Source organism: Rhincodon typus, chromosome 18, assembly GCF_021869965.1.
Source record: "Rhincodon typus isolate 14 chromosome 18, sRhiTyp1.1, whole genome shotgun sequence".
NCBI classification, from domain to species: Eukaryota; Metazoa; Chordata; class Chondrichthyes; order Orectolobiformes; family Rhincodontidae; genus Rhincodon; species Rhincodon typus.
Window position 1 is genome coordinate 8094392 of NC_063349.1, and position 8444 is coordinate 8102835.

The following is an 8444-nucleotide window of genomic DNA, read 5'->3' on the forward strand; positions in this document are numbered from 1 at the left end:
CTGTGTTCAGTAGATAATAGGGAAGACAAATGGAATGTTGCCTTTATATTCAAAGGGAATGGAGTATCAAAATAAGGGGAGCCTTCCAAAAAATTGCACAAGACAGAAATTAGACACATCTGGAACATTGTAAACAGTTTTAGTCCTGTTATTTGAGGAAAGATATACTGGCATTGCAGGCAGTCCAGAGAAGGTTAACTAGGCTAATCTCAAGAAGGAAGGATTTCCTTGTGAGGAGAGTTTGTGAGGGTTAGGATTGTAACCATTGGAATTTAAAAGAGTGAAAAGAGACCTTGTTGAAACATTTAAGATTCTTCGGGGACTTGACCGAGGAGATGCATACACGGTATTTCCCCTTGTCGGAGAGGTTAGGATGAGAGGGCATAATCTCAGTATAAGGAGTTGCCCAGTAACGACAGAAATGAGGAGGGGTCTCCTCTGTCAGAGTGTAATTAATGTGTGGAATTCTTTATCACAGACAGCTGTCGAGGCTGAGTCTCTAAGTATATTAAAGGGCTGAGAGAAACCGATATTTGATCAGTAAGGCAACCAAGGTTATGCAGAAAAGGCAAGAAAGTGAGCTTGAGGATGATTAGATTGGCCATGATTTCATTGAATGGCAGAGCAGATTTGATGGGCTGAATAGCTTACCTCCGTTGTGGAAACCCCATTGGCTAGCTTCTCCTGCTATGGAGCACGTCCACATCAATTCCTGGGCTTCCTAACTGCCTCACTTTGTTGTGAATTCTGGTCCTGCCCTGCTAACCTCTTTCAGAATTAGGTGCACCCAGGTCATGTCAAGGAAGGATCACTTTCCTACACTGTGTACCCTACAATGAGGTATATTCAAAATGTGGCATCGTGTATTTGCTAGAAGTGGTAACTGAAAGGAATCTTTCCACTGGAAAAAGGACTGATAATTGTATATCATCTGTGGCAGCCTTCCGGAAAAGGACTCCTGAATTTTAAAATTTCCCAGAAACCTACGGCAAGCCCAAAGTTTTATTTTCTGTCTTCCATTCTCAGTGCACGTTTATGAGATTATTTCTGATCATTGGTAAACCGTATATACTGGGTAAGTTATTTGGAACAAGTGTCACGTTTACAACAATGCTGTCTGTACATTGTGATTGATTTTCTGAGCAGTTGCTCTTCATGTGTTTGGTGGTATCTGCAATGTGCCAGATAAAGTTCAACAGGAATTGAGTGTTTACAACCAGAGTGTGATATTTGCAGGAGTCCTAATATATTATAGATAGGGAGTATCAACAATATGTTTCTACAATTAAGGCACTGCCTGAGTACAATGGAGTTTTTTGCAGCAGCACCAGCGGGAGCGGCGAGAGCAAGGACCAGGAGGCTGCCGGGAGGTAAGTTCATCATTTTGGCAGCAGAGCTGAGTGGGAGCGGTCGAATTGCGCTCCCGGAAGGTGAGTGAACTGATATATTTGGGCAGTGGCTAAACCCGAGACACTACACATGTAGTGTCTCCCACCTACCTTATTCCTCTGACCAAAAGAAAAAGGCTCTACTGTGTTGATAAGGTAAGTGTTTTTCTTTTTTTTTATCATGTGCTGGTAAGTAGAGTGATTTGGTACAAATTTTTTCCATTTCATTTATAGTAGGACTAAGCTAAGCAAAAATGGCAGGAGATCCCAGACCCATGTTATGCTCCTCTTGCTCAATGTGGGGGCTCAGGGACGGGGCTGATGTCCCTGACTCCTACACGTGCAGGAAGTGTGTCCAACTGCAGCTCTTGTTAGACCGCATGACGGCTCTGGAGCTGCGGATGGACTCACTTTGGAGCATCCGCGGTGCTGAGGAAGTCATGGGTAGCACGTTCAGCAAATTGGTCACACCGCAGATTAGGATTGCTGAGGGAGAAAGGGAATGGGTGACCAAAAGGCAGAGAAAAAGCAAGAAGGCAGTGCAGGTGTCCCCTGCGGTCATCTCCATCCAAAACAGGTATACCGTTCTGGATACTGTTGGGGGAGATGGCTCACCAGGGGAAGGCAGCAGTAGCCAGGTTCATGGCCCCGTGGCAGGCTCTGCTGTACAGAAGGGCAGGAAAAAGAGTGGAAGGGCTATAGTCATAGGGGATTCGATTGTAAAGGGAGTAGATAGGCAGTTCTGTGGTCGAAAACGAGACTCCCGAATGGTATGTTGCCTCCCAGGTGCATGGGTCAGGGACGTCTCAGATCAACTGCAGGACATTCTGAAGGGGGAGGGTGAACAGCCAGCTGTCGTGGTGCATATAGGCACCAATGATATAGGTAAAAAACGGGATGAGATCCTATAAGCAGAATTTAGGGAGTTAGGAGCCAAGTTAAAAAGTAGGACCTCAGAGGTAGTAATCTCAGGATTGCTACCAGTGCCACGTGCTAGTCAGAGTAGAAATGAAAGAATAGGCAGGATAAATGAGTGGCTTGAGAGATGGTGCAGGAGGGAGGGGTTCAGATTTTTGGGACATTGGGACTGGTTCTGGGGGAGGTGGGACTATTACAAATCGGACGGTCTACACCTGGCCAGGACTGGAACCAATGTCCTCGGGGCTGTTTTTGCTAATGCTGTTGGGGAGGGTTTAAACTAATGTGGCAGGGGGATGGGAACCAAATGAGGAGGTTAGTGGACAGTAAGGAGGCAGTAACTAAAGCCTGTAAGGAAGTAGATAATGAAGTCCGTGTGATCAAGGGGAAGAGTAGGCAGAGAGCAGATGATGAACGCAAAGGGACTGGTGGTCTGAGGTGCATTTGTTTTAATGCTAGAAGTGTAGTAGGTAAGGCAGATGAACTTAGGGCTTGGATTAGTACCTGGGAGTATGATGTTATTGATATTACTGAGACTTGGTGGAGGGAAGGGCAAGATTGGCAACTAAATATCCCAGGATATAGATGCTTCAGGCGGGATAGAGAGGGAGGTAAAAGGGGTGGAGGAGTTGCATTACTGGTCAAAGAGGATATTACAGTTGTACTGAAGGAGGGCACTATGGAGGACTCGAGCAGTGAGGCAATATGGGCAGAGCTCAGAAATAGGAAGGGTGCGGTAACAATGTTGGGGCTGTACTACAGGCCTCCCAACAGCGAGCGTGAGATAGAGGCACAAGTATGTAGACAGATTATGGAAAGATGTAGGAGCAACAGGGTGGTGGTGATGGGAGATTTTAATTTTCCCAACATTGACTGGGATTCACTTAGCGTTAGGAGTTTAGATGGAGCAGAATTTGTAAGGAGCATCCAGGAGGATTTTCTCGAGCAGTATATAAACAGTTCAACTCGGGAAGGGACCATACTGGGCCTGGTGTTGGGGAATGAGCCCGGCCAGGTGGTTGAAGTTTCAGGGATTACTTTGGGAATAGTGATCACAATTCTGTAAGTTTTAGAATACTGATGGACAAAGACGAGCGTGGTCCTGAAGGAAGAGTGCTGAATTGGGGAAAGGCTAACTATAGCAAAATTCGGCAGGAGCTGGGGAATGTGGATTGGGAGCAGCTGTTTGAGGGTAAATCCACATTTGATATGTGGGAGGCTTTTAAAGAGAGGTTGATTAGAGTGCAGGACAGACATGTCCCTGTGAAAATGAGGGATAGAAAGGGCAAGATTAGGGAACCATGGATGACAGGTGAAATTGTGAGACTAGCAAAGAGGAAAAAGGAAGCATACATAAGGTCTAGGCGACTGAAAACAGATGAAGCTTTGGAAGAATATCAGGAAAGTAGGACCAATCTGAAACAAGGAATTAAAAGGGCTAAAAGGGGTCATGAAATAACTTTAGCAAACAGGGTTAAAGAAAATCCCAAAGCCTTTTATTCATACATAAGGAGCAAGAGGGGAACTAGAGAAAGGGTTGACCCACTCCAGGACAAAGGAGGGAAGTTATGCGAGGAGTCAGAGAAAATGAGTGAGATTCTTAATGAGTACTTTGCATTGGTATTCACTGAGGAGAGGTTAGGGATAGATGTTTGATTACTCTAGGTCAAGTCAGCATAAGGAGGGGGGAAGTGTTGGGTATTCTAAAAGGCATTAGGGTGGACAAGTCCCCAGGTCTGGATGGGATCTATCCCAGGTTACTGAGGGAAGCGAGAGAGGAAATAGTTGAGATAGTAGGAACTGCAGATGCTGGAGAATCCGAGACAACAAGGTGCAGGGCTGGATGAACACAGCAGGCCAAGCAGCATCATAGGAGCAGAGAGGCTGACGTTTCGGGCCTAGACCCTTCATCAGAAAAGGGGGAGGGGAAGGGGGTTTTGAAATAAATAGGGAGAGAGTGGGAGGCGGATAGAGGAGAGGATTGGTGGAGAGGAAACAAACAGGTCGAAGAGGCGGGGATGGAGCCAGTAAAGGTGAGTGTAGGTAGGGAGTTAGGAAGGGGATAGGTCAGTCCAGGGAGGACGGACAGGTCAAGGGGGCGGGATGAGGTTGGTCGGTAGGAGATGGAGGTGCGGCTTGAGGTGGGGGGAGGGGATAGGTGGGAGGAAGAACAGGTTAGGGAGGCAGGGACGAGTTGGACTGGTTTTGGGATGCGGTGGGGGAGGGGAGATTTTGAAACTTGTGAAATCCACATTGATACCATTGGGCTGCAGGGTTCCCAAGCGGAATTTGATGACTGTATCGGCGCCGCCTCGTGCTCCCACGAGGAGCTCGAACAGTTCATACACTTCACTAACACCTTCCACCCCAACCTTAAGTTTACCTGGACCATCTCTAACACCTCTCTCCCCTTCCTGGACCTCTCTGTCTCCATATCGGGCAACCACCTAGAAACCGATATTCATTTCAAGCCCACCGACTCCCACAGCTACCTAGAATACTCCTCCTCCCACCCACCTTCCTGCAAAAATGCTATCCCCTATTCCCAATTCCTTCGCCTCCGCCGCATCTGCTCCCAGGATGAGGCATTCCACTCCCGTACATCTCAGTTGTCCTCGTTTTTCAAGGACCGTAACTTCCCTTCCTCGGTGGTCGAGAACGCCCTCAACCGTGTCTCCCACATCTCCCGCACCTCATCCCTCACACCCCGCCCACGCAATAAAAACCAAAAAAGAATCCCCCTCGTCCTCACGTACCACCCCACCAACCTCCGGATCCAACGCATCATCCTCCGACACTTCCGCCATCTGCAATCCGACCCCACCACCAAAGACATCTTTCCCTCCCCACCCTTATCTGCTTTCCGGAGGGATAACTCTCTCCGTGACTCCCTTGTCCGCTCCACACTCCCCTCCAGCTCCACCACACCCGGCACTTTTCCCTGCAACCGCAGGAAGTGCTACACCTGCCCCCATACCTCCTCCCTCACCCCCATCCCAGGCCCCAAGAAGACTTTCCACATCAAGCAGATGTTCACCTGCACATCTGCCAATGTGGTATACTGCATCCGCTGTACCCGGTGTGGCTTCCTCTACATCGGGGAAACCAAGCGGAGACTCGGGGACCGCTTTGCAGAACACCTACGCTCAGTTCGCAATAAACAACTGCACCTCCCAGTCGCGAACCATTTCAACTCCCCCTCCCATTCCTCAGACGACATGTCCATCCTGGGCCTCCTGCAGTGCCACAACGATGCCACCCGAAGGTTGCAGGAACAGCAACTCATATTCCGCTTGGGAACCCTGCAGCCCAATGGTATCAATGTGGATTTCACAAGTTTCAAAATCTCCCCTCCCCCTACCGCATCCCAAAACCAGTCCAGCTCGTCCCTGCCTCCCTAACCTGTTCTTCCTCCCACCTATCCCCTCCCCCCACCTCAAGCCGCACCTCCATCTCCTACCGACCAACCTCATCCCGCCCCCTTGACCTGTCCGTCCTCCCTGGACTGACCTATCCCCTTCCTAACTCCCGACCGACACTCACCTTTACTGGCTCCATTCCTGCCTCTTCGACCTGTTTGTTTCCTCTCCACCTATCCTCTCCTCCATCCATCTTCTATCCGCCTCCCACTCTCTCCCTATTTATTTCAAAACCCCCTTCCCCTCCCCCTTTTCTGATGAAGGGTCTAGGCCCGAAACATCAGCCTCTCTGCTCCTATGATGCTGCTTGGCCTGCTGTGTTCATCCAGCCCTGCACCTTGTTGTCAGAGGAAATAGTTGATATCTTTGCAGCATCCTTGAGCACAGATGAGGTCCTGGAGGACTGGAGAATTGCTAATGTTGTCCCCTTGTTTAAGAAGGGTAGCAAGGATAATCCAGGTAATTATAGACCGGTGAGCCTGATGTCAGTGGTGGGAAAGCTGCTGCAGAAGATACTGAGGGATAGGATCTATTTACATTTGGAAGAAAATGGGCTTATTAGTGATAGGCAGCATGGTTTTGTGCAGGGAAGGTCATGTCTTACCAACTTGATAGAATTCTTTGAGGAAGTGACAAAGTTGATAGATGAGGAAAGGGCTGTGGATGTCATATACATGGACTCCAGTAAGGCGTTTGATAAGGTTCCCCATGGTAGGCTGATGGAGAAAGTGAAGTCACATGGGGTCCAGGGTGTACTAGCTAGATGGATAGAGAACTGGCTGGGCAACAGGAGACAGAGAGTTGTAGTGGAAGGGAGTTTCTCAAAATGGAGAACTGTGACCAGTGGTGTTCCACAAGGATCCGTGTTGGGACCGCTGTTGTTTGTGATATACATAAATGATCTGGAGGAAGGTATAGATGCTCTGATTAGCAAGTTTGCAGGTGACACTAAGATTGGTGGAGTAGCAGATAGTGAAGGGGACTGTCAGAGAATGCAGCAGAATATAGATAGGTTGGAGAGTTGGACGGAGAAATGGCAGATGGAGTTCAATCCAGGCAAATGCGAGGTGATGCATTTTGGAAGATCCAATTCAAGAGCGAACTATGTGGTAAATGGAAAAGCCCTGGGGAAAATTGATGCACAGAGAGATCTGGGTGTTCAGGTCCATTGTACCCTGAAGGTGGCAATGCAGGTCGATAGAGTGGTCAAGAAGGCATACGGCATGCTTTCGTTCATGGGACGGGGTATTGAGTACAAGAGTTGGCAGGTCATGTTACAGTTGTATAGGACTTTGGTTCGACCACATTTGGAATACTGCGTTCAGTTCTGGTCGCCACATTACCAAAAGGATGTGGATGCTTTGGAGAGGGTGCAGAGGAGGTTCACCAGGATGTTGCCTGGTATGGAGGGCACTAGCTATGAAGAGAGGTTGAGTAGGTTAAGATTATTTACATTAGAAAGACAGAGGTTGAGGGAGGACCTGATTGAGGTCTACAAAATCATGAGAGGTACAGACAGGGTGGATAGCAAGAAGCTTTTTCCCTGAGTGGGGGACTCAATTACTAGGGGTCACAATTTCAAGGTGAGAGGGGAAATGTTTAAGGGAGATATGCGTGGAAAATTCTTTACGCAGAGGGTAGTGGGTGCCTGGAACGCGTTGCCAGCGGAGGTGGTAGAGCCGGGCACGATAGCGTCTTTTAAGATGTATCTAGACAGATACATGAATGGGCAGGAAGCAGAGGGATACAGATCCTTGAAAATAGGCGACAGGTTTAGATAGAGGATCTGGTTCGCCCCAGGCTTGGAGGGCCAAAGGGCCTGTTCCTGTGCTGTAATTTTCTTTGTTCTTTGTTTTTTTAACTCTCAACTGAAAAAGGAGGTTTGATGGTGATATAAAAATGAATTTGTGTATCAGTAGTGGAAGTGAATGAAGCTCAAGCTTGTTTGAGTGTTTGTGACAATTAATGCAATTAAAATGAAGCGGTCTTGGTTTTGGCAATTGACCCCTGTTCTGAGGGGACAAAGCCTTTTCCTTCCAAATCCAAAGGCTGAGAGATACTCCCCTGCCCTAGTCTGTCTGTCTGAGCTTTCCACTCCCTTTGATCTGACTGAGGGGAGGAAACCAAGTTGAAATCTGTTGCGCGAGGACAGTTTCCAGCTGGGATGTTTCTGGAGCTTAAGCTTTACCGTTTCTCTTACGGATGAGAGCTGATTTTCTGAATGTTTTCTGTTCTGTATGGTTTTCTTCTCAGTGCTCTGGTTTCCTCCCACAGTCAAAAGATGTGCAGTTTAGGTGGATTGGCTATGCTAAATTGCCCATATTGTCCAGGGATGTGCAGGTTAGGTGGGTTAACATGGGAAATGCAGGGTTACAGGGATAGGGTGGGGAGGGGTGTGCGTCTGGGTGGGATTCTCTTTGGAGGATCGGTGTGGACTCGATGGGCCGAATGGCTTGCTTCCGCACTGTAGCAATTCTATACGAAAAAATTGTCAGTTTGCTCTCTAGGACTTTGTGGGAAAGTGGAATGGAATTACTTTTGGTCAATCACAATCACTTTGAGATTGCTTGCACAAGAATTTGGTCACAGGTCATGAGGATTTCAGTCCTGCAGAGAAACTACTGCACTTGCATAATAAAACAAAAGAAAGACTTGGATTTTTAGACTGCCTTTCACACTTTAGGACACCCTGAAACACTTCAATGCCAATGAGTTAGTT

General features: G+C 47.9%; 1 protein-coding gene across 1 annotated transcript in view; it reads left to right on the forward strand.

Moving 5' to 3' along the window:
• The window catches only part of cntn1b (contactin 1b), a 685547-nt gene that overhangs the window by 302857 nt on the left and 374246 nt on the right, over positions 1–8444 (forward strand). The gene's annotated exons all lie outside the window — the stretch shown is intronic.